The 24,922-nt window shown below is 43.2% G+C and overlaps 1 protein-coding gene across 5 annotated transcripts in view; it reads right to left on the bottom strand.

Annotated features, from left to right (window-relative positions):
- The window catches only part of smap1 (small ArfGAP 1), a 258,309-nt gene that overhangs the window by 126,023 nt on the left and 107,364 nt on the right, over positions 1-24,922 (bottom strand). The window lies entirely within an intron of this gene.

Raw genomic sequence — 24,922 nt, 5'->3', positions numbered from 1 at the left:
TAGCCTTACACTCACCTCTGAACACCTGGATGACAAGGACACCTACATCAGGCTCCAATTCATTGACTACAGCTCTGCTTTCAATACTATAATCCCTTCCAGACTAATCTCTAAACTCCAAAGCAAAGTCTCAGCTCCACCCTCTACAACTGGTTCCTCAGCTTCCTGACTACAGACAGTAATCAGTGAAAATAAACAACAGAACCTCCTCCACGATAATCCTCAACTGACGCATCACAAGGATGCATTTTCAGATCCCTACAGTATTCCCTGTACACACCCATAACTGTGTAGCCAGATTTAGAATGAACACCATCTAAATCTGACAATACCACTGTGGTAGGACAGGTATCAAACAACGAGTCAGAATACAGAAAGGAGGCAGAGGGCTTGGTGTCATGACACAATGACAATAGACAATAGGTGCAGGAGTAGACCATTCTGCCCTTCGAGCCTGCACCACCATTCAATATGATCATGGCTGATCATCCTTAATCAGTATCATGTTCCTGCCTTATCTCCATAACCCTTGATTCCACTATCCTTGAGAGCTCTATCCAAATCTTTCTTAAATGAATCCAGAGACTGGGCCTCCAATACCCTCTGGGGCAAAGCATTCCACACAGCCACCACTCTCTGGGTGAAGAAGTTTCTCCTCATCTCTATCCTAAATGGTCTACCCCATATTTTTAAGCTGTGTCCTCTGGTTCGGCACTCACCCATCAGCTGAAATATGTTTCCTGCCTCCAGAGTGTCCAGTTCTTTAATAATCTTATATGTCTCAATCAGATCCTCTCTCAGTCTTCGAAACTCAAGGGTATACAAGCCCAGTCGCTCCAGTCTTTCAGTGTAAGGTAATCCCGCCATTCCAGGAATTGACCTCGTGAACCTACGCTGCACTCCTTCAATAGCCAGAATGTCTTTCCTCAAATTTGGAGACCAGAACTGCACACAATACTCCAGGTGCGGTCTCACCAGGGCCCTGTACAGCTGCAGAAGAACCTCTTTGCTTCTATACTCAATCCCTCTTGTTATGAAGGCCAGCATGCTATTAGCCTTCTTCACTACCTGCTGTACCTGCATGTTTACTGGTGTACAAGGACACCCAGATCTCTTTGTACTGCCCCTTTACCTAAATTGATTCCATTTAGATAGTAATCTGCCTTCCTGTTCTTGCTACCAAAGTGGATAACCATATATTTATCCACATTAAACTGCATCTGCCATGTATCTGACCACTCACCTAACCTGTCCAGGTCACCCTGTAATCTCCTAACATCCTTCTCACATTTCACCCTGCCACCCAGCTTAGTATCATTAGCAAATTTGCTAATATTATTACTCATACCATCTTCTATATCATTAATATATATTGTAAAAAGCGGCGGTCCCAGCACTTTTCCCTGCGGTACCCCATTGGTCACTGCCTGCCATTCTGAAATGGAGCAGTTTATCACTACTCTGTTTCCTGTCAGCTAACCAACTTTCAATCCAAGTTAGTACTTTGCCCCCAATACCATGCGCCCTAATTTTGCTCACTAACCTCCTATGTGGATTTTATCAAAAGCTTTCTGAAAGTCCAGGTACACTACATCTACTGGATCTCCCTCGTCCATCTTCAGAGTTACATCCTCAAAAAATTCCAGAAGATTAGTCAAGCATGATTTCCCCCTCAAATCCATGCTGACTCTGACCTATCCTGTTATTACTATCCAGATGTGTCATAATTTCATCCTTTATAATAGACTCCAGCGTCTTTCCCACCACGGAGGTCAGACTAACTGGTCTATAATTTCCTGCTTTCTCTCTCCCTCCTTTCTTAAAAAGTGGTACAACATTAGCCACTCTCCAATCCGCAGGAACTGATCCCGAATCTATTGAACTCTGGAAAATAATCACCAACGCATCCACGATTTCTCGAGCCACCTCCTTCAGTACCCTGGGATGTAGACCATCAGGCCCCGGGAACTTATCAGCCTTCAGACCTAACAGTCTCTCCAACACCATTTCCTGGCAAATATAAATTCCCTTCAGTTCAGGTCCTTCAGCCGCTGTTGCCTCAGGGAGATTGCTTGTGTCTTCCCCAGTGAACACAGATCTGAAGTACCAATTCAATTCTTCTGCCATTTCTTTGTTTCTCGTAATATATTCCCTTGTTTCTGTCTTCAAGGGCTCAATTTTAGTCTTAACCATTTTTTTGCCTTTCACATACCTAAAAAAGCTTTTACTATCCTCCTTTATATTTTTGGCCATTTACCTTTGTACCTCATTTTTTTCTCTGCGTATTTCCTTCTTAGTAATCCTCTGTTGTTCTTTAAAAGCTTCCCAGTCCTCTGTTTTCCCACTTATCTTTGCTTTTTATACTTATTCTCTTTTAACTTTACATGTTTCTTAACTTCCCTCATCAGCCACGGCTGCCCATGCTTCCTCCTCGGATCTTTCTCCCTTTTTGGAATGAACTGATCCTGCATCTTCTGCATTATCTGCCATTGTTCCTCCACTGCCATCCCTGCTGAGGTACTGCACCATTGAACTTTGGCCAGCTCCTCTCTCATAGCTCCATAGTTCCCTTTATTCAACAGAAATATTGTCACTTCCGATTGTACCCTCTCCCTCTCAAATTGCAGATTGAAGCTTATTGTATGACAACAACCTCTCTCTCAATGTCAGCAAAATAAAAGAACTGATCATTGATTCCCGGAAGAAAACAGGTGAACATGCCCCTACCTACATCAACAGAGCTGAGGTGAACAGGCGAGGGCATGTCAAGTTCCATGGGGCGACAATAACTGACAATCTGTTCTGGATTTCCCATGCAGATGCAATGGTCAAAGTGATACAACAACGCCTCTTCTTCTTTAGGAAGCTTCGGAAATTCAGCACGTCCATAAGGATTTTCACTGATTTCTACAGGTGCACCAGTGAAAGCATTTTAACGATACGTAAAGGCCTGGTATGGCAACTACTCTACCCAGGACCATAAGGAAACTACAGGAAGCCCTCCTTCCAGCCACTGACTCCATTTACAGAAAGACTGCCAACATCAAAGACCCCTCCCACCCTGGTAAGGTTCTCTTCCAACTTCTTCTGTCAGGCAGAAGATACAGGAGCTTGAATATGTGCACCAACACGTTCAAGAACAGCTTCTTCTCTGCCGTTATTATCCAGATGCAGTGACAGACAGAAAACTCTATTGATTGAGTCTAAACTAATCTGATTTGGGTGATGTTACTTTTTGTTGCTGAGGAAGCATGAGAGCTCAGTAGCTGCTTCAGTGCTACTGCTGAATACTGCAGCTGAACTGTGAATCAGCAGCCAACATGATAGACTTATCACCTGGAATCATAATTGTGCACAATTATCCCTTAGAAGGCCACTTAATACCATTGTGTCTGTACCTGCTTTATGGTACAGCTATCCAATTAGCCCCATGGTCTTGCATGCAATTTTGTTCCTTCCATGCATTTGTCCCAATTTTCGTCTTTTAAATACTAGTTTTGCTTCCACAACACTTTCACAACTCAGCATAAAAGGAAGACTAATCTCATGCCATCTCTTTTTTCCATAATCACTTTAAATCAGGAAAGAAAAGCATAATCTGGACCATTTTCTGATATTCTGGATTAAGCTAATCTCCTGTCCACTCTCCATAACACTTAAGGAATCTTTAGACTATTCAATCTTCGATTTATGGAGAGGATTCGGATTTGGTATTGTTTGGAGACTGAATTCTAGAATTATCTTTTATAAATACTTCCTCCTTTAACTATTATAAATTTATTGCCTTTTTACTGCCTTGCTAACCAGAAGATAAAAGAATAACTGTCATCAACAGTTCTTCAGAAGTATTTCTCTTGGATCCAGCTAAATAATTTTGACATTATATTTCATACATTGACTGTAACCTCTCCCTCATGGAATTTCACAGCAAATTAAAGTTACATATTTCCATTTTTTTCTTCCTTCTATTGTGGAATAATTAAAGGCGTGCACAAAACTGAAGTTTTTACGATATTTTGCACTACTTTGCTTTTATATTCTATATCTTCAAAGGGCTTTTGACACTGTCAATCAGGAAGCATTATGGAGCACCCTTCTCCGCTTTGGTTTTTCACCATCTTTTGCCTACTCCCCGATGACATGGAAGTCATCGTAATGACAAATGGCTCCACCACCAACCCATTTTCGGATTGGTATCAAGCAGGGATGCATCATCACCCCACATCCTTTCAACCTACCTCACTGGTCTGCATCTCACCATCAACAAGATCCATGCTGGAGTGCAGCTTATTTACAGACCTTCACTCTGCGCTGCATTCAAGCCAAAACCAAAATCACCTCAATCAATGTCATCTAGTTGCAGCACACAGAAGATGCTTGCGTTAGTGCAACTTCAGAGAACATACTCCAGGCCAGCATCAGCATCTTTATGGAGACATATGAGAGTACAGATCTCAGCCTGAACATTAGTAAGACAAAAGTCGTCCACCAACCTGGCCTGGCATGACAGAGTAAACCCCCAATCATCAATGCTGACCACTTCCAATACCTTGGTAGCGTTCTTTCAGCCAAAGCTGCTATTGAGGAAGAGGTCCAGTGCTGCCTCCAACAGGCTAGCACAGACTTTGGCCACCTAAGAAAAAGGGTGTTTGAGGACAACATCAGATCTGACACCAAACTCATGGGTTACAGAGCTGTGTTAGTTCTCGCCCTTCTTTACAGCTCTGAGACATGGAATATCTACAGCTGACACCTCAAAGCACTGGAGCAGTACCACAAATGCTGCTTACACAAGATGCTGCAAATACCTCTGAGAAGAAAGCCACACTAACACCAGCATTGTCGACCAGGCCAACATCCCCAGCAGAGGCACTGACAACCCTTGGTTGACTGTGATGGGAGGGCACATTTCGTGACCAACATGAAACTCCCCAAGCAAATGCTCTACTTCCAGCTCCGACACAACTGCTGAAGTGCAGCATTCCCACAAGCACCCGGGAATCACAGGCACAAGAACATCCAAAGTAAAGGAGGAGCATCTGAGAAGATGCCAAGCACCTAGAGAATTGCCAATGGGAGAAAAAAAACAGGTAAAAACAGCTTAAAGAGTGCACTGCTACACCAACACCCACCGTTCCTGTGACCATCTTTTGTCCCAAGTGTAACAGAGCTGCAAAAGACACACCTGTCTGTACAGCCACCTACAGACACCCTGACATTGGAAGAGAATCATCCTCATCTGCGAGGGACCGCTGATGATGATGATTCTAAATCTATAAAAGAAAAAGATCCACTTGTCTTAACAGCCTAATCTATTTCTCCTATCACCTTTTATGTCTTGGGAGTAAACTTGCATTCCCTGATCTTGCATTGAAATTGATTATTTTGCATTTTTCTACAACGAACCATAAATGCCTATTCTGTCCATCCTGGTGACCTGTCCTCCTAAATCTCCTCATGAGATATCTTACCTTGCATTTCAATGTTAACAGCAAATTTCAATATTGTGCCCCCAATTCTCAACTTAAGTCCATAATAGCAAGTGCCTCCAATAGATCTCATTTTATTGCTTCCTATCATTCAAACACTCCTCTTATCCATGTTACCACACTCCTCTGTCCTTCACATACCATTATCTTTGTTGTTTCCTGTGTGGTACATTAGTAAATGCTTTTAAAAATATATATTAATCTATTTTCACAGTATTTTATTATCATTAGAATGCACCAAGGCTGGTCAATAAACCAGCATTATAAAAATCGCTGAACTGTCTTGGTCAGTTTCAATTTTTCCACTTGTTCAAAAATGTAATTAATAGTGACACCCTCGGGCCCAGATTACAAGGGCAAAACAAAAGAACCTAATCATCTGAGAGTTTACTTTTCACTAAAATACATGGCCTGCCGCCCAACGGGCCTGATTTTAAAGTAAAATCTGTAAACTAAAGTAATCGACCCTAAAATAGTAAACTCATTTTGCTGGCAAATGAGACTAGATTAATTGAGGATATCTGGTCAGCATAGACAAGTTGGATCGAAGGGTCTGTTTCCATGCTGTTCTATTCTATGATTCTATGCCCATTTTTATTCATCTCTGTATAAAGTTTGAGTTTTTGCTCCCTTCGAAATCCCTTCTACTTAGAATCATCAGCTCATAAGATGCAAGACCAGGAGTAGGCCCAACTGGGGTGAGTTTGCTCTACCATTAATGAGATCATGGCTGATCTGATTCATAACTCAACTCTATTTTCCTGCCTTTTTCCCCATAATCCTTGATTTTCTTATATATTAAAAACCTATCCATCTCTGTTTTGAATATAATTAGTAATCAAACCTCTACAGTCTTTGCTAGTGACCTTCTGTGGTTAAAAAAAAATCCCTAGATTCACTACCTTCAAAAAAAGAAATTCTCTATACCTTAGATAAACAACTCCTTACACGGATTATTCCTGCCAATTATAAACTTTTCCACAAGGGAAAACCTCCCTGTATCTACCATGTCTTAAATCTTGTGCATTTCATTAAGGCCTGCTTACATTCTCCTAAACTCCAGTGAGTACTGATTCAACCTCTTCTCCATATGTACTGAACCTATTCAATCTACTGAACCTTCTCAAGATTCCTCAATGTCAATACATTTTTCGCTGGACAAAGAAACCAAAATTGTTCATAGTATCCCAGCTGCTGTCTGACTAGTGCCTTATACAGTTTTAGCAAGTTCTTCCAGTTATTTATTTATTCATTCCATTCCCTTTGAATGCAAGGCCAATATTCCATTTGCCTTCCTTAATACCCATTGGGTTATTGTGAATCACTAAAAGATAGTCAAAAATAATTGTGTTACAGCTTTATTTCTCTATTTTAATAATATTCAGTTCCTCTATTCTTCCTGCCAAAACTGCATAATTATACGGTCTCTGTTTTTGCCCAGTCACTTATCCATGTTACCACACTCCTCTGTCCTTCACATACCATTAAGGTCTACATCTCGCTACAGACTCGGTCATTCTCAATACTCACTTTCCCTCCTATTTATTTCATTACAAACATAGCTATAGTACAACGTTCCTCATTCAAGTCATTGTGAATAGTTGTGGCCCCAGCACTGATTCCTGTTTTCCCACTAAAGATGGCTATCCTGAAAATACCCCCTTTAGCCCAGCTTTATTAGTTAGCCAATCCCCTATCCACACTAATGTAGTACCCTCAAAACCATGAACATGTGCCTTATTAAGTTCCTAATATGCAGTACCTGATCAAGACACATTGGGAACTTCAAACCTTAATTTATCCGTAACTAGACTGCTTGTTACCTTACTCCCCCTGTAGCCAGTAGCCCAGTGCGCAGAATCTTACTCCCCCTGTAGCCAGTAGCCCAATGCACAGAATCTTACTCCCCCTGTAGCCAGTAGCCCAGTGCACAGAATCTTACTCTCCCTGTAGCAAGTGGCCCAGTGCACTGAATCTTACTCCCACTGTAGCCAGTAGCCCAGTGCGCAGAATCTTAGTCTCCTTGTAGTAAGTGGCCCAGTGCGCAGAATCTTACTCCCGCTGTAGTGAGTGACCCAGTGCACAGAATCTTACTCCCCCTGTAGCCAGTAGCCCAGTGCACAGAATCTTACTCCCACTGTAGCCAGCAGCCCAATGCACAGGATCTTACTCCCACTATAGCCAGTGGCCCAGGGCATAGAATCTTACAGCCCTTGTAGCCAGTAGTCCAGTGCACAGAATCTTACTCCCCCTGTAGCCAGTAGCCCAGTGCGCCAAATCGTACTCCCCCTGTAGCCAGTAACCCAGTGTACAGAATCTTACTCCCCCTGTAGCCAGTAACCCAGTGCACAGAATCTTACTCCCCCTGTAGCCAGTAGCCCAGTGCACAGAATCTTACTCCCCCTGTAGCCAGTAGCCCAGTGTGCAGAATCTTACTCCCCCTGTAGCCAGTAGCCCAGTGTGCAGAATCTTACTCCCACTATAGCCAGTGGCCCCGGGCATAGAATCTTGCACTTGGATTTAACTGAGGGTGTTTGGCCCATTATTATAAGGCAATAAAAGTGATGTAAGGGAATTAAACAAGATTTTTGCAAAGACTTTGCATTGCAGTGTGACTATTTAGAGTGAAGTAAGGTCCTTAGCATAATTAGCATCTTTTAAAGGGACTAAGTAACAAGTCTCATCTAAAGAGAAGTCATGCCAGTGGAACTTTCACCCGGGATATGCTCCTCCATGATTAAGTGGGCAATCCTGGACCTTCCAATGCCCCTGATTACCGCAGGCAGGAATTGTACTCAGCTGCAGCTAGTGGCCTAACTGCACTTTTGAGTTGGAGCGCCAGGTGAACTCGCTGCAGAGCATCTGCGATGCTGAGATTGTCATGGAGAGCAAGTCCAATAAGGTAGTCACTGAATGGGCAGGGGATTTACTGGTGCTGTCAGAGAGGGTTTAAATTCAAATATAAAAGGGATGGAAACTTGTGCAGAGATGTGGGAGGAAGGAAGGAGGACAGACACAAAAGTCTTGAAAGATAAGCAAATGTGACAGACAGTGAAAAAACAAGGGTGAGGAGTTAGATTAGATTAGATTAGATTACTTACAGTGTGGAAACAGGCCCTTCGGCCCAACAAGTCCACACCGACCCGCCGAAGCGCAACCCACCCAGACCCATTCCCCTACATTTACCCCTTCACCTAACACTATGGGAAATTTAGCATGGTCAATTCACCTAACCTGCACATTTTTGGACTGTGGGAGGAAACCGGAGCACCCGGAGGAAACCCACACAGACACGGGAAGAATGTGCAAACTCCACACAGTCGCCTGAGGTGGGAATTGAGCCCGGGTCTCTGGCGCTGTGAGGCAGCAGTGCTAACCACTGTGCCACCGTGCTGCCCAAATCTTGTTCAGCGAGTTCACCTGGCGCTCCAATTCAAAAGTGCAGTTAGGCCACTAGCTGCAGCTGAGTACAATTCCTGCCCGCGGTAATCAGGGGCATTGGAAGGTCCAGGATTGCCCACTTAATCATGAAGGAGCATATCCCGGGTGAAAGTTCCACTGGCATGACTTCTCTTTAGATGAGACTTGTAACTTAGTCCCTTTAAAAGATGCTAATTATGCTAAGGACCTTACTTCACTCTAAATAGTCACACTGCAATGCAAAGTCTTTGCAAAAATCTTGTTTAATTCCCTTACATCACTTTTATTGCCTTATTATAATGGGCCAAACACCCTCAGTTAAATCCAAGTGCAAATAATTGTTTAAAAATTGTGATTTTTGAAAATTTACAGCAATTTACCATTCAGTTAACAGTTATTCCTGTGATGCCACTGTTTTGAACTCAGCACCAGTTGCTCCCTCACAGATTCTGCTACATCCTTGACTGTCAAAGGAAGTAATATAGGCATTGAGCCTCAGTGTCAAATTATACTTGATAATTTTCCTGTGAAGTACCTTCTATTACTACACTGAAGGCACTACATAAAAACAGATTAATGGAAAAATGAAAATACATTTGGAAAACTAAGGAACCCAGCCAACCCTCACCACCAAGCTAAAAACAACGATGAGAACTCGAAGGTGTTCACGTACCTCACTAGGAAGGCCGTGACATTGTAGTAAAGTCACTGGACTAGCAATCTAGAATTCCAGGCTAATACTGAGACATGAGTTTGATTCCCACAATGCTAAATGGTGAAAGCGGAATTCAATAAAAATCTGGAAAAGCATGATCAACAATGATTATTGCCAGAAAAATTCATCTGGTTCACTATTAGCTGTTATGGATGGAAATTTGCCATCTTTCCTTGATGGCCTACATGACTCCAGAGCCACAATAATGTGGTTGACTTTTACTCACTCAAGCTATTCAGGGATATGCAATAAATACTGGCCCAGTCACCGATATACCCTCATCCTACGAAACAATAAAAGAAACTTAAACATGAAATCCATAAAATATTATATTCAATAGGTTTTCCTCATGATTTAAAAAAAGCAGTAAATCCGAAATTCACTGACTTAACTGGAAAGTATCCCTTTTTACCCCTGAATGAACATTCAATAAATGAGGATTATCATTTAACAGTGCAATTGAGTGTCTAGGATTAAAAATACAAATCTGCTGGACAAACATGGCTTATTGTCTGAATTCTAGCTTTAACACTATCCTTTCATGTATATCTTATATTAGTTGCCAAACACATTCAAAAATACTTTGCTTCATTCTGTTCAAAAATTGCTTCTATGTGGAACAAAAGAAACAATAAAATTGTAAACATATGAATATATGGATTATACTTCCATCCCCGTGAAGAAGAATTGTCGAAAGCTATTTAAAATCGCTTTCACCAGTGTCATTTGTGATCCAAGTTTGTAATTAAAAGAAAAACCACTGTTCATTAACGAGTGTCAAACGAAAGACTAGACCTAATTTGTGTATCTCCGAACCAACAATTCAGAGGTGTACGATGCATTAATAGTCAATAAAAGAAATCTTGGAATGTAATGTTGTAATGCAGCACATAGTTCATTTAAAGGAAATAAATGACAGGTTTGAAATGTCGAGGTATCACTTTTGAATAGAAACCTTCTGTAATTTAGTTTGATCCCCTCCTCCACGATAAGACATTCCTAATAAAACTAAAATTCGATCTTGTTCCTCACATATTTTTAAAAAAAACCTGAAAAACGTTCCATAGGAATATAATCAATTTCAGCATCAACTTAGAAAAGGCTAAACAAAAAAAGGGCTGGAAGATACTGATTCCCCTTGTAGGGAGAATCATAGAAACACAGAATCCCTAAAGGTGGAAGCCATTTAGCCCACAAAGTCCATACCAACACTGCGAAGATCATCCCACACAGACCAGCTCCTTTATCCTATCCCTGTCGCCCTATATTTCCCATGGCTAATCCACTGAACTTGCACATTTCCATACTGTAGGGAATCTAATCTAATCTAATCTAATCTAATCTAATCTAATCTAATCTAATCTAATCTAATCTAATCTAGACACTGGGCTATTTAGCATGTCCAATACACCTAACCTTCACATTTTTGGACTGTGGAAAGAAACCAGAGGAAACGCATGCAGACACGGGGAGAACGTGCAAACTCCACACAATCGTCTGAAGGTGGAAATGAATCTGGGTCCTTGGCACTGTGAGACAGCAGTGATAACCACTGAGCCACCATGCCGCCAAATTAAGGCTCAATACATTTCTAAAATGTGGTGCCAAGTTGCAGCTTCCTGATTATGGGTTACTCATCCTGCCCCACCCCCCATCTTTTCCTCCGCTACATTGATGACTGTATCGGCACTACCTCGTGCTCCCACGAGGAGGTTGAACAGTTCATCCACTACACTAACACCTTCCACCCCGACCTCAAATTCACCTGGACAGTCTCGGACTCCTCCCTCCCCTTCCTAGACTTTCTGTTTCTATCTCAGACGACCGAATCAACACGGACATCTACTACAAACCGACCGACTCCCACAGCTACCTGGACTACACCTCCTCCCACCCCGCCCCCTGTAAAAACGCCATCCCATTCTCCCAATTCCTTCGTCTCCGCCGCATCTGCTCCCAGGAGGACCAGTTCAAAATACGCACAACACAGACGGCCTCCTTCTTCAAGGACCGCAATTTCCCCCCCGACGTGATCGACGATGCCCTCCACCGCATCTCCTCCACTTCCCGCTCCTCCGCCCTTGAGCCCCGCCCCTCCAACCGCCACCAGGACAGAACCCCACTGGTCCTCACCTACCACCCCACCAATCTCCATGTACAGCGCATCATCCGCCGTCACTTCCGCCACCTCCAAACGGACCCCACCACCAAGGATATATTTCCCTCCCCTCCTCTATCAGCTTTCCGTAGAGACCACTCCCTCCGCGACTCCCTTGTCAGATCCATACCCCCCACCAACCCAACCCCCACTCCCGGCACCTTCCCTTGCAACCGCAGGAGGTGCAACACTTGCGCCCACACCTCCCCCCTCACCTCTCTCCAAGGCCCCAAAGGAAACTTCCATATCCGCCACAGATTCACCTGCACCTCCACCCACATTATCTACTGCATCCGCTGCAGCCGGTGTGGCCTCCTCTATATTGGCGAGACAGGCCGCCTACTTGCGGAGCGATTCAGAGAGCACCTCTGGGCCACCCGGACGAACCAACCCAATCACCCTGTAGCACAGCATTTCAACTCCCCCTCCCACTCCACCGAGGATATGCAGGTCATTGGACTCATCCACCGCCAAACCACAACAACGCGACGGTCGGAGGAGGAGCGTCTTATCTTCCGACTAGGAACCCTCCAACCACAGGGGATGAACTTGGACTTCACCAGTTTCTTCATCCCCCCTCCCCCCACCTTGTCTCAGCCGAATCCCTCCAGCCCGGCACCGCCTTCCTGACCTGCAGTCTTCTTCTTGACCTCTCCGCCTCCACCCTACTCCGACCTATCACCTTCACCTTGACCTCTTTCCACCTATCACATTTCCAACGCCCCTCCTCCAAGTCCCTCCTCCCTACCTTTTATCTTCTCCTGCTGAACACTCTCTGCTCATTCCTGAAGAAGGGCATGTGCCCGAAACGTCGAATCTTCTGTTCCCTAGATGCTGCCTGACCTGCTGTGCTGTTCCAGCAATAAAGTTTCAGCTTACTCATCCTGCCACAATCCACAGTAGAATCCTGGCACAGGAAGATTGATTGATTTTAACTTTTCCACAGCTGAGAAATCAGTGAGAAGCCTGCAGGTACATTGCTCTGGCACATCAGACTCAAGTGAACTGGCTACAGAGTCACAATGGGAAAGGAGGGTTTTTGGTCTGACTTACATTCCAATTTATCTTGGATAAGCATAAGCACAGTGGAATTTAAATCACTTATAACATTAACGATCAACAACTGAACAAACACCAGTCACATACTTTAATATATTCATTTGTAGAGTCATTGAATGGATTAATATTTATTGCCCATTCCTAGTTGCCCTTGGTGAATTGCCTTCATGAACCTTGTGTATGAAGATCCACAATTGTTGTGGGAACTGCCCTAAATTATAAGGATCAGAAAAACTGCCAACAAAATCACTGCATTTGATATTAAATGAAATCTCATAAGAAGCTCGTGGGAGACTGGGGCCTGGATAAACCCAAAGCAAGGACAAGACCAGCATCAAAGAAACGTGAACACAATGTGCAAGGAAAATAAGTGATAGATTGCAGAACACTGCAGGCATATGGAACTGAAAATATTGCTACCTTTGAAATGGCAAAACATCTCAAGATGCTTCATAGGAACATTCACAAGTTCGTTAGATATAGGAGCAGAATTAGACCATTCAGCACATCAAGTCTGCTCCATCATTCGATCATGGCTGACATCCTCCTCTACCCCATTTTCCGATCTTCTCCCCATAACCCTTCAATCCTTTACCAATTAAAACGTCTAACTCCTCAAATTTACTGTCTGTTTGTTGCGAATTCCACAGACTAACAACCCTTTGGGAGAAGTAGTTTACCCTCAACTCTGTTTTAAATTTACTACTCCTTATTTCAAGGCTGTCTTCTCGCCCTAGAATGCCGCACAAGATGAAGCATCCGCTCCATGTCTATTTTATCCATACCTTTTATCATCTTAATTACCTCAATTTGATACAGTCATAGAGTTCGACAGCACAGATATAGGCACTTCGGCTCAAACTGGCCCATACCAAACAAAATGGACATCCATGCTAATCCCATTTCCCTGCACTTGGCCCATATCCTTCCAAACCTTTCCTAGCAATGTATTTGTCCAAATGTCTTTTAAATGTTGTTAATGTACCTGCCTCAACCACTACCACTGGCAGTTCATTCCACATATGTACCACCCTTTATGTTAAAAAAAGTTGGTCCTCAGGTTCTCTTTTATTGTTTCCCCTCTAACCTTAAACTGATGCCCTCTTGTCCTTGATTCCTCAATCCTGGGAAAAAGACTGAGTGTGTTCATCATGTCCATGCCTCTCATGATATTCTACACTTCTGTAAGATCCCCCCTCAGTTTCCTAAGCTCTAAAGAAAAAGGTCCCAGCTTGTCCAACCTCTCCCTATAACTCAGACCCTTCAGTTCTGGCAACATCCTTGTAAATTTCTTGTGCACTCTTTCCAGTTTAATAACATCCTTCCTACAACAAGGAGAACAAAACCAAACAATACTCCAAGTGCACCCTCATCACACCCTGCACAACTGTAACATAGAAAAATACAGCGCAGTACAGGCTCTGTGGCCCTCGATGTTGCGCCGATCCAAGCCCACCTAACTAGCCCACTATTTTCCATATGCCTATCCAATGCCCGTTTAAATGCCCATAAAGAGGGAGAGTCCACCACTGCTACTGGCAGGGCATTCCATAAACTCACGACTAACCTAACTTCCCAACTTCTATACTCAATGCCCTGACTGATAAAATTAGTGCGCCAAAGCCTTCTTCACTGGCCTGTCTGTGACTCCACTTGCACCCGAACTGCAAGGTTCTCTGTTCCACCAAATTCCTTAAGGGTCTACCGTTCACCATGAAACTCCTACCATGATTTGACTTTCCAAAATGCAAGACCACACACTTATCTATATTAAACTCCATTTGCTATTTTTCGGCCCATTTTCCCAGCTGATCAAGGTCCTGCTGCAATTTCTGATAACCTTCTTCACTAACTATGCAAGTTAGCTCGCGGAGCTTGAAGGTTGTTTTCAGACGTTTTGTCACCATACTAGGTAATATCATCACTGAGTGTCTCCGGTGAAGCGCTGGTGCTATGTCCCGCCTCTCTGTTTATAGGTCTTGGTTTTTTTAAGGTGGGTGATGTCTTTTCTGGTTCTTTTTTCTTTTCAAGGCAAGGTAATAGGATCCAAGTCAATGTGTTTATTGATGGAGTTCTGGTTAAAATGCCAAGCCTCAAAGAATTATCGTGCAGTCCTTTGTTTTGCCTGTCCTTGGATGTGTGTGTTGTCCCAGTCAAAGTGGTGTCCTTCTTTGTATGTATAGAAACTAGCGATAGTGGGTAGTGTCTTTTGGTGGCCAGTTGGTATTCATGGATCCTGGTAGTAAGTTTCCAGCTAGTTTGCCTGATGTAGCGTTTTTTACAGTTCTTGCATGGTATCTTGAAAATGACGTTAGTTTTGCTGGTAGTATCTAATGGATCCTTTAGGTTCATTAGTCGCTGTTTAAGTGTGTTGGTAGGTTTGTGGTCTACCATGATGCCAAGGGATCTGAGTAGTCTCGAAGTCATTCCTGATGTGTCTTTGATGTAAGATAATGTGGCTATAGTTTTTGGTTGCATTGTGTATGTTTGTTTGGATTTCTTTGAGGGATCAGTGGATTGTGTTTATTGGGTACCCATTTTTCTTGAAAAACCTTGTATAAATATTTTTCTTCTGCTTTTTGTAGTTCTTAGGTGCTGCAGTGTGATGTAGCACGTTGAAATAATGTCTTGATGCTGCTCTGTTTGTGGGTGTTGGGATGATTGCTTCTGACGTTAAATATTTGGTCTGTGTTTGTTGTTTCGTCACTGTCCACAATACCACTTACTTTAGTGTCATCTGCAAATTTACTAATCATGTCTGGTACATTCTCATCCAAATCATTGATGTAGATAACAAACAAAAATAGGCCCAGCACCGACCCCTGAGGGACAGCACTAGTCACAGGCCTCCAGTCTGACAAGCATCCTTCCTCTATTATACTCTGCTTCCTACCATCAAGCCAATTGTGTATCCAATTCGCCATCTCCCCGTGGATTCCACGCGATCTAACCTTCTAGAGCAGCCTACCACGTGGAAACTTACCGAAGTCCTTACTGAAATCCATGCCAACCTTCCTGGTCACTTCATCAACAAACTAACAAATTTGTGAGGCATGATGTCCTACACACAAAGCCATGCTGGCTATTCCTAATCAAACCCTGTCTTTCCAAATAAATGTATATCTTACACCTCAATCTTCTCAAGTAACGTATCTACCACAGATGTTAAGCTTACTGGTCTATAGTTCCCAGATTTGTTGGCCATCAATCCTAATAGTTTGCTGAGTATCTTTTCCCTACTGATGTTGATTGTTCCAAGTTCTACCCTTTCTATAGTCTCTGACTTGCTTGTTCCAATCGGAATGGTACTACGGCCCTCCAACGGGAAAATGGAGGCAAAGTATTGATTTAGCATCTCTGCCATGTCAGCATTCCGCACTATTAATTCTCCAGTTTCATCTTCCAAGAAACCAACATTCAGCTTAGCAACTTGCTTCCCTTTTATATACCCATAGAAGCTTTCGCTATCCTTTTTGCTACTTTGTGCTATTCTGTTTAAATTATCAAGGGCTATAGAGAAAATGCTGACAGGTGTTCCATTACAGCTACAACAATGGTATAAATGTGTAAAACTACCCAGGTATTTCCTGTGTGTTTAAAAAAAGACAAGTAAATCCAGGCAATTACAATCCCATCTCTAGATCATCAGCAAAACAATGGAACGTAGCATCAGTATGTGTTTCTCATAATGGAGACCTGTGACCAGTGGTGTTCCACAGGGATCAGTGTTGGGACCACTGTTGTTGGTAATATACATAAATGATCTGGAGTAAGCTATAGGTAGTCTGATTAGCAAGTTTGCAGATGACACGAAGATTGGTGGAGTAGCAGATAGTAAAGGGGACTGTCAGAGAATACAACAGGACATAGATTGGAGAAATGGGCAGAGAAATGGCAGATGGAGTTCAATCCAGACAAATGCTAGGTGATGCATTTTGGAAGATCTGATTCAAGAGTGAACTATACAGTAAATGGAAAAGTCATGGGGAGAACGCAGCATGGTGGCTCAGTGGTTAGCACTGCTGCCTCACAGCATCAGTGTCCCAGGTTCGATTCCAGCCTCGGGCAACTGTGTGTGGAGTTTGCATTCTCCCAGTGTCTGCGTGGGTTTCCTCCGGGTGCTCCGGTTTCCTTCCATAATCACAAAGACATGCAGGTTAGGTGAATTGGCCATGCTAAATTGCCCATAGTGTTAGGTGCATTAGTCAGAGGGAAATGGGTCTGGGTGGGTTACTCTTCGGAGGGTCAGTGTGGGCTGGTTGGGCCGAAGGGCCTCTTTCCACACTGTAGGCAATCTAATCAATCAAAATTGATGCAGAGAGATCTGGGTGTTCAGGTCAATTGTTCCCTGAAGGTAGCAATGCAGGTCAGTACACTGGTCAAGATGGCATATGGCACACTTTCATTTATCAGATGGGGTACTGAATACAAGACTCATGTTACAGTTGTGTAAGACTTTGATTCGGCCACATTTGGAACACTGCATACAGCTCTGGTTGCCACATTACCAAAAGGTTGTGGACGCTTTGGAGGGGGTGCAGAGGAGGTTCACCAGGATGTTGCCCGATTATGGAGGGTGCTAGCTATGAGGCGAGGTTGAGTAGCTTAGGATTACTTTCATTGGAAAGGAGGTTGAGGCAGGATCTGATTGAGGCCTACAAAATCATGAGAGAGATATGCATAGAAAGTTCTTCACACAGAGGGTGGTGGTTGCCTCAATGCGCTGCCAGTGGAGGTGGTAGGGGCGAAAACAATAGCATCATTTAAGATATATCTAGACAAAAACATGAATGGGCAGGGAGCAAAGGGATACAAATCCTTAGAAAATAGGCGACAGGTTTACACAGAGGATCTGGATAGGCGCAGGCTTGGAGGGGTGAAGGACCTGTTCCTGTGCTGTAATGTTCTTTGTTCTAATATTGTTACGAAGAACAATCTATCTGCTCACTGATGCCCAATTTGGGTTCTGCCAGGGCCATTCAGCTCCTAAACCCATTACCTTTATTCAAATATAGTTAATGGAGCTGAATTCCACAGCCGTGGTGGTAATGACAGCGCTTGACATCAACGCCACATTTGACGGAGGAGGGCATCAAGGTGTCCTACTGGAATCAATGGGAATAGGGCAGGGTGGGGGGTTAGGGGAGAGTCGCCACTGACAGGATTCAGACTTAACAGAGCTATATGAATCTTAAATGGTTACGGGTGTTGAAGGTCAATCATCTCAGTTCCAGAATATCCCTACATGAGCTCCTCAGGGTAGCATCCCAGTTCCAAGCACCTTCAGCTGCTCTCTTTCCCTTTATAAGGTCAGATGTGAGGATAGTCATTGACGATTACACTGTTCAACATCATTCACAACTCCTCAGATACCGAAGCAGCCCAAGTCCAAATGCAACAAGACTTGGACAGTATCCAGGTTTAGGCCAACAAGTGGCAAGTGATATTCATACCATGCATGAACCAGGCAATAACCACCTGAAACAGAAGAAAATCTAAAACATCAGCCCTTGACATTAAATTGCATTACCATCACTAAATTCCCCTACCATCAACATTCTGACCAGAAAATGAACTGAAATAGTCTTATTAATACTGTACAAGAACATGTCAGAAGCTAGAAACCTTGCAGTAAATAACTCACCACTAACTCTGCAAAGCATGGCCACCCAAAGATAAGTCAAGAATTTGATGGGATACTTTCCACTTTCCTGGATGTACACAGCTCCAACACCACTTAAGCTCGACACTGTCCAGGACAAAACAGTGCACTTGATTCACAACACATCCACAAAATGGATGCTCCACGGCAGTAGTGTATACTATCTACAAGATGCACTGCAGAAATTCAACAAGGCACCTTCAATGGTATGTTCCAAGCCCATAACCACATCCATTTAGAAGGGAAAGGGGAGTAGACACATGGGATCCATCCATGCAAGTTCCCCTCCTAGCCACTCACCACTCCTCCTCTTTTGCTAGGTCAAAATGCTTGTACTCACTCCCTAACAGTACATGGACTGCATTGGTTCAAGGAAGCAGCTCATCACCACAGGCAACTAGGGATGGGCTGTCAATAACGTTCCAGCCAGTGATGCCCACATCCCACAAATGCATATTAAAAATAGAGTTGAGCTACAACTTTCCATGGTATGTGACATTTGTTGTCCATCCCAAATTAGAGTTGGAATCACACATATGCCAGAACAGGTCAGGACAGATTTCATGCCCCAAAAGGTCATTAGTGAATTTTGTTGAGTTTTTACAGTAACTAGCAATGGCTGTGGTCACCATTACTTTTTCTTTCAGCTCCAGATTTCTGTTGAGTCAGATTTCACCATCTGCCACGGTAGGATTCAAAACTCCCGCACCTAGAACTTTAGCCTGGGGTTCAAGATTATTAACCCAGTTACATTATCCTCATGCCACTGCCACTCTAAAACAGAAATTGCTTAATGGGTTGAATAACCTAGTCCTGTTCTTAACTTGTTGACTACTGTATGCACTACTAGCAAACCTAACTTTTCCAAAACTGGTTCGGCCAGCCAGCAAAAGAATGCAACATGTGATCTCACCTGACCTCACATTTCCATCATTCATTACAAATGAAACAACGTCAATCAAATTGATAATTAATGCAGCTTCCAAAGAGGAAAAACTTAAATTTCCCCAGAGTGATCATATGTCCTAGCACATTATTTAGCTATATATTATCAAGGAGAATAACATCTGATAATAGTTAAGGAGAGTATGGAGTTGAAAAAAAGCATACAAGAAGGCAAAGTCATGACAGCCCGAAGACCGGAATAAATTCAGAATCCAGTAAAAGGCAATTGAAAGAAAATAAAGAACAAATGAGCAAGATATACGAAAACTGACAATAAGAGCTCCTTTAAAATATAAAAATTTAAATAAGTGAGAGGTCAAAGAGAACACAGGTTTGTTTGAAAATGAATTTGGGGAGATAGCTATAGGGAAGAAGGGAATGGCAGAGGAGTTAAGCCAATATTTTGCATCAGTCTTTATGGTGGAAGATGCTTGGAACATCCAAATCAATACTAAAGAATATAAAGGAGGACTTAAATGCTATCACTAGAGAAGTTGTATTAGAAATATGCATGGGGCTAAAGGCAGATAAGTCCCCTGACCCTGATGGCTTCCACTGTAGGATCCTGAAAGTAGCAGTTAGAGAGTTTGTGGATGCACTGATTGTAATTTTCCAAAAATCTTTGGATTCTGGAAAAGGGCTAGAGGATTAAAAAAATACAAATGTGACATCCCAACTCAAAAAGGGAGAGAATAAAAGTGGGTGACTATTAGGCAGATTGACTTAACATCTATTGTTAGAAAAATGTTGTACTTGCTTAAGAAAATAATACCAGTACATATACAAAATCATAATCTGATCAAGCATGGCTTCATGAAGGGAGTCTGACTAGTTTATTGAACGTTTGAGGAAATTGCAACCAGAGTGAATACAAAGGAGCCAGATGTGTCGCATTTGGACTTCCAGAAGGCATTAGACAAGACACGTTACAAAGGTTAAGCCACTGGAGCCCGTTGCGCTGGAGGTAATATAGTGACAGATAGAAAATTATCTAATGGGCTTGAAACAGCATTTGCGGATAAAGGATTCTTTGCCTAGTTGGCAACCTTAAACCAGTGGGGTTCCACAGAGATCACTGCTGGGAACACAACTGCTTACAATATGCATTAATGACTTAGAGGAAGGACACTAATGTACTGTAGCCAAATTTGCAGATCATACAAAAATAGTTGGAAAAGCAAGTTGCAAAAGTTAATGAGAGATAATGATTATTCATATTAAATGGGTAAAAAAAATTAGTAAATGGAGTATAATGTGGGAAAATGGGATGTTGTTAATTTTGGAAGGGAGAGCAAAAGAAGTGTTATTTAAATGGATAACTGCAATACAAAGAGACCTAGGATACTTGTGCACAAAACACAGGTGCAGCAGGTAATCAGGATGCTAACAGAATGTTAACTCTTATTTCAAAGGGGGTGAAGTATAAAGAAATAGGAAAGCCGTACTGCAACTGCACAAAGTGCTGGTGAGACTACATCTGGTGTTAAGAGCAGTTTTGGTCTCATTATTTAAGGAAAGATATTTCATTGGAGGCACTTCAGATTACCACCACTATGGAGGGACCATCTTATGTGCTAAGGGGTAAACAGGTTGGGACTCTATTCACTGTATTTAGGAGAATTGGGCAATGATATAAGTGAAATTTGTGGGCGGCACGATGGCGAGCACTGCTGCCTCACAGCGCCAGAGACCCGGGTTCAATTCCCGCCTCAGGCGACTGTCTGTGTGGAGTTTGCACGTTCTCCCCGTGTCTGTGTGGGTTTCCTCCGGGTGCTCCGGTTTCCTCCCACAGTCCAAAGATATGCAGGGTCAGGTGAATTGGCCATACTAAAATTGCCCGTAGTGTTAGGTAAGGGGTAAATGTAGGGGTATGGGTGGGTTTCGCTTCGGCGGGTTGGTGTGGACTTGTTGGGCCGAAGGGCCTGTTTCCACACTGAGTAATCTAATCTAAATCTAAATATATCGAATTTTTAAGGGATTTAGAGGGTATACTTTCTGAATAACGAGGCACCAATTTAATACTCAGCTGAGGAGGAATTTCTTCTTTCAAAACATTGAATTTCTTTGGAACTACTTGTCACAAATAGCTGTGGGGGCAGAGTCCTTGTGTATTTAAGGCTAAGTTAGATAGATTCTTGATTCGTAGGGGGAAATCAAGGATCATCGGAAAAAGCAGGAAAGCGGATGTGAGAAAAGTCATTGGATCAGCCATGATCCCATTGAATAGTGAAGCAGGCTCAAAGGGCCAAAAGGCCTTCTCCTGTTTCTGTTTCCTATGGATTTACAGGGGAGCAAAAAGAAACACTGAACGCAATTTTAATTAGCCAATTGCCTGATTTAGAAAATTTTCATTTACCTTTTTCATTTGCAGTCTGTAGCTTTACGCATAAAACAAGCTTTTTTAATGCTTATAATGCTGTTGGCTTCATACCATTTACCAATCCAAATCCTCAGGTTGTTTTTGGTCATTTCATTAATGTCAATGGGAGAGACTGACCAACAGTAAGGAAAGGTAAACCCATTGACTCAGACATCAGACTATTTTTGTGATGGTTAATTGATATACCGCAGAATGGCTGATCTCTTTCTAATCTCATCTTTCGACACATCAGAATAGCTGGCTAGTCTTTTGTGCTCCTGTTGAATGCGCAAGTCATAGCTCAGTTGATAACAAATTCACCTCTACACTACAAGATCTGGGTTCAATTTTCAATTCCAGGAATGTGACGGAATACTCTCCAATAGCCTTAACCAGCTCCAACAACATGCAGGACAAAGCAGTCCACTTGATCTGTAGGCCATCTACTATCTTAAAAATGTACTCCCTCCACAGCAGGCGCAAAGAGTGACAGTGGATAAAATGACTTGCAGCAATTATCTGTGCTGTTGAAGCAAATTTTGTTGTAATAAATGAAACTAATGGTACTTCCCTGATCAACACTTAAATGGTTCAGTTACTTCAGTCAAAGAGCAGGTGCACAGTTGAATAGAGGAGAAAGTGAGGGCTGCAGATGCTGGAGATCAGAGCTGAAAATGTGTTGCTGGAAAACACAGCAGGTCAGGCAGCATCCAAGGAACAGGAGAATCGACGTTTCGGGCATAAGCCCTTCTTCAGGGCTGATTCCTGAAGAAGGGCTTATGCCCGAAACGTCAATTCTCCTGTTCCTTGGATGCTGCCTGACCTGCTGCGCTTTTCCAGCAACACATTTTCAGCACAGTTGAAGAGAGTCAAGAGTGTGGTGCTGGAAAAACACAGCAGATCAGGCAGCATCTGAGGAGCAGGAAAATCGATGTTTTAGGCAAAAGCCCTTCATCGGGAATGAGGCTGGGAGCCTTGGGGATGGAGAGATAAATGGGAGGTGGATGGGGCTGGAGGAAAGTAACTGAGAGTGCAATATGTGGATGGAGGTGAGGGTGAAGGTGGTAGGTCAGAGGGGAGGGTGGAGCTGAGAGGTGGGAAGGAAGATGGACAGATGGGACAGGGCTGAGCTGGAAGGTTGGAACTGGGGTAAGGTGTGGAGGGGCGAAATGAGGAAACAAGTGAAATCCACATTGATGCCCTGGGGTTGAAGGGTCCTGAGGCGGAAGATGAGGCGTTCTTCTTCCAGGTGTCGGTGGTAAGGGATTGGCAATGGAGGTGGCCCAGGACCTGCGTGTCCTCGGCAGAGTAGTAGGGGGAGTTGACGTATTCAGCCACGAGACGGTGGGGTTGATTGCTCCGGGTGTCCCAGTGATGTCCTCTGAAGCGCCCTGTCTCCTCCGTGTAGAGGAGACTGCATCGGGAGCAATGGATACAATAAGTGACGTGTGGAAGTGCTAACATAGCCAACAAAGAGACAGGCATGCTAGGGCCCATCCGGGTGCCCATGGCTACCCCTTTCGTCTGGAGGAAGTGGGAGGATTCGAAGGAGAAATTGTTGAGGGAGAGGACCAGTTCAGCCAAACGAATAGGTGTCAGTGGAAGGGTACTGATGGGGACATCTGGAGAAGAAGAAACAGAGGGCTTGGAGGCCCTGGACATGGTGGATGGAGGTGTATAGAGACTGGATGTCCCTGGTGAAGATGAGGCCTTGGAGGCCAGGGAAACGGAAGTCTTGGAGGTGGAGGGGGGCATGGGTGATGTCCCGAACGTCGGTGGGAAGTTCCTGGACCAGGTGAGATAGGACTGTATCGAGATAGGTGGAGATGAATTTGGTGGGGCAGGAGCAGGTGGAGACAATGGGTCGGCCAAGGTAGGCAGGCTTGTGGATCTTGATAGGAGGTAGAACTGGGCAGTGTGGGTTCCCAAACTATGAGGTTGGAAGTTGTGGGTGGGAGATCTTCTGAGGTGATGAGGTTGTGTACGGTCTGGGAGATAATGGTTTGGAGATGGAAGGTGAGGTCATGGCCGAGGGGGCGGTAGGAGGTTGTGTAGGAAGTTGACCAGTAAAAGAAAACATACAAAATACCTTTTTCACTATCCTATCTACCTGTGACTCCACTTTCAAGGAGCTATGAACCTGCACTCCTCAGGTGTTCAGCAACATTCCCTAGGACCTTACCATTAAGTATACAAGTCCTGCTAAGATTTGTTTTCCCAAAATGCAGCACCTTGCATTTATCTAAATTAAACTCCATCTGCCACTCCTCAGCCCATTGGTCCATCTGATCAAGATCCCGTTGTAATTTGATGTAACTTTATTCGCTGTCCACTACGCCTCCAATTCTGGTGTCATCTCCAAACTTACTAACTATCCTCTTATGGTCACATCCAAATCATTTATATAAATGACAAAAAAAAAAGGTTATTTGTGCTTGCTTCATGAAAATGACATGATGTTGTCTGCCCTACCGCTGAAAAGCATTAAAAATCATCAGAGAGTGCTAGAGAAACTCAGCAGGTCTGGCAACATTTGTGGAGAGAAAAAGTATTAATGTTTGGAGTCCAGTGACCCCTTTTCAGGCAACCAATTCTGAAGAAAGGCCACTGGATTCAAAACATGAACAATTTCTTTCTTCACAGATGCTACCAGACCTGTTGAGTTTCTTCAGTAACTGTTCATTCCAGATTTCCAGAATCTACAGTTCTTTATTTTATTGAAAAATCAAGTTAGTTCATGTAAGCAAAGGCTGTACATGGGAACCTCGATTATCCAAAGGACACGGGAGTATTTCGTTCGATTAATCGAATGCAGGATAATATCGTTTAGCTAAGCATCAGAACCTTGCAATCTTGCCGGATAATCTGACATTCGGATAATCTGACATTCGGATAATCGAATGCTGGATGATCGAGGTTCCCCTGTAAACTAAATTCAAGCCAAGTCTTGCCATTCAAACAAGCTCACATATGTTAATTAATGCCAATCACTTTCTTTGACACTAAAAAATTAGTGTTAAGTCTGTTTTTCAGGCTTTTAAAAACAAACTAATTAATCATTATTTGTTTCCGCATTTAATTCTGACACACAAATTAGTTCTACGTCCTCCAGTTC

The sequence above is a fragment of the Chiloscyllium plagiosum genome, unplaced genomic scaffold, assembly GCF_037043375.1.
Source record: "Chiloscyllium plagiosum isolate Xiang-an unplaced genomic scaffold, Cpla_swu_hap1 HiC_scaffold_3, whole genome shotgun sequence".
NCBI lineage: Eukaryota > Metazoa > Chordata > Chondrichthyes > Orectolobiformes > Hemiscylliidae > Chiloscyllium > Chiloscyllium plagiosum.
This window is presented reverse-complemented; position numbering and strand designations above follow the sequence as displayed.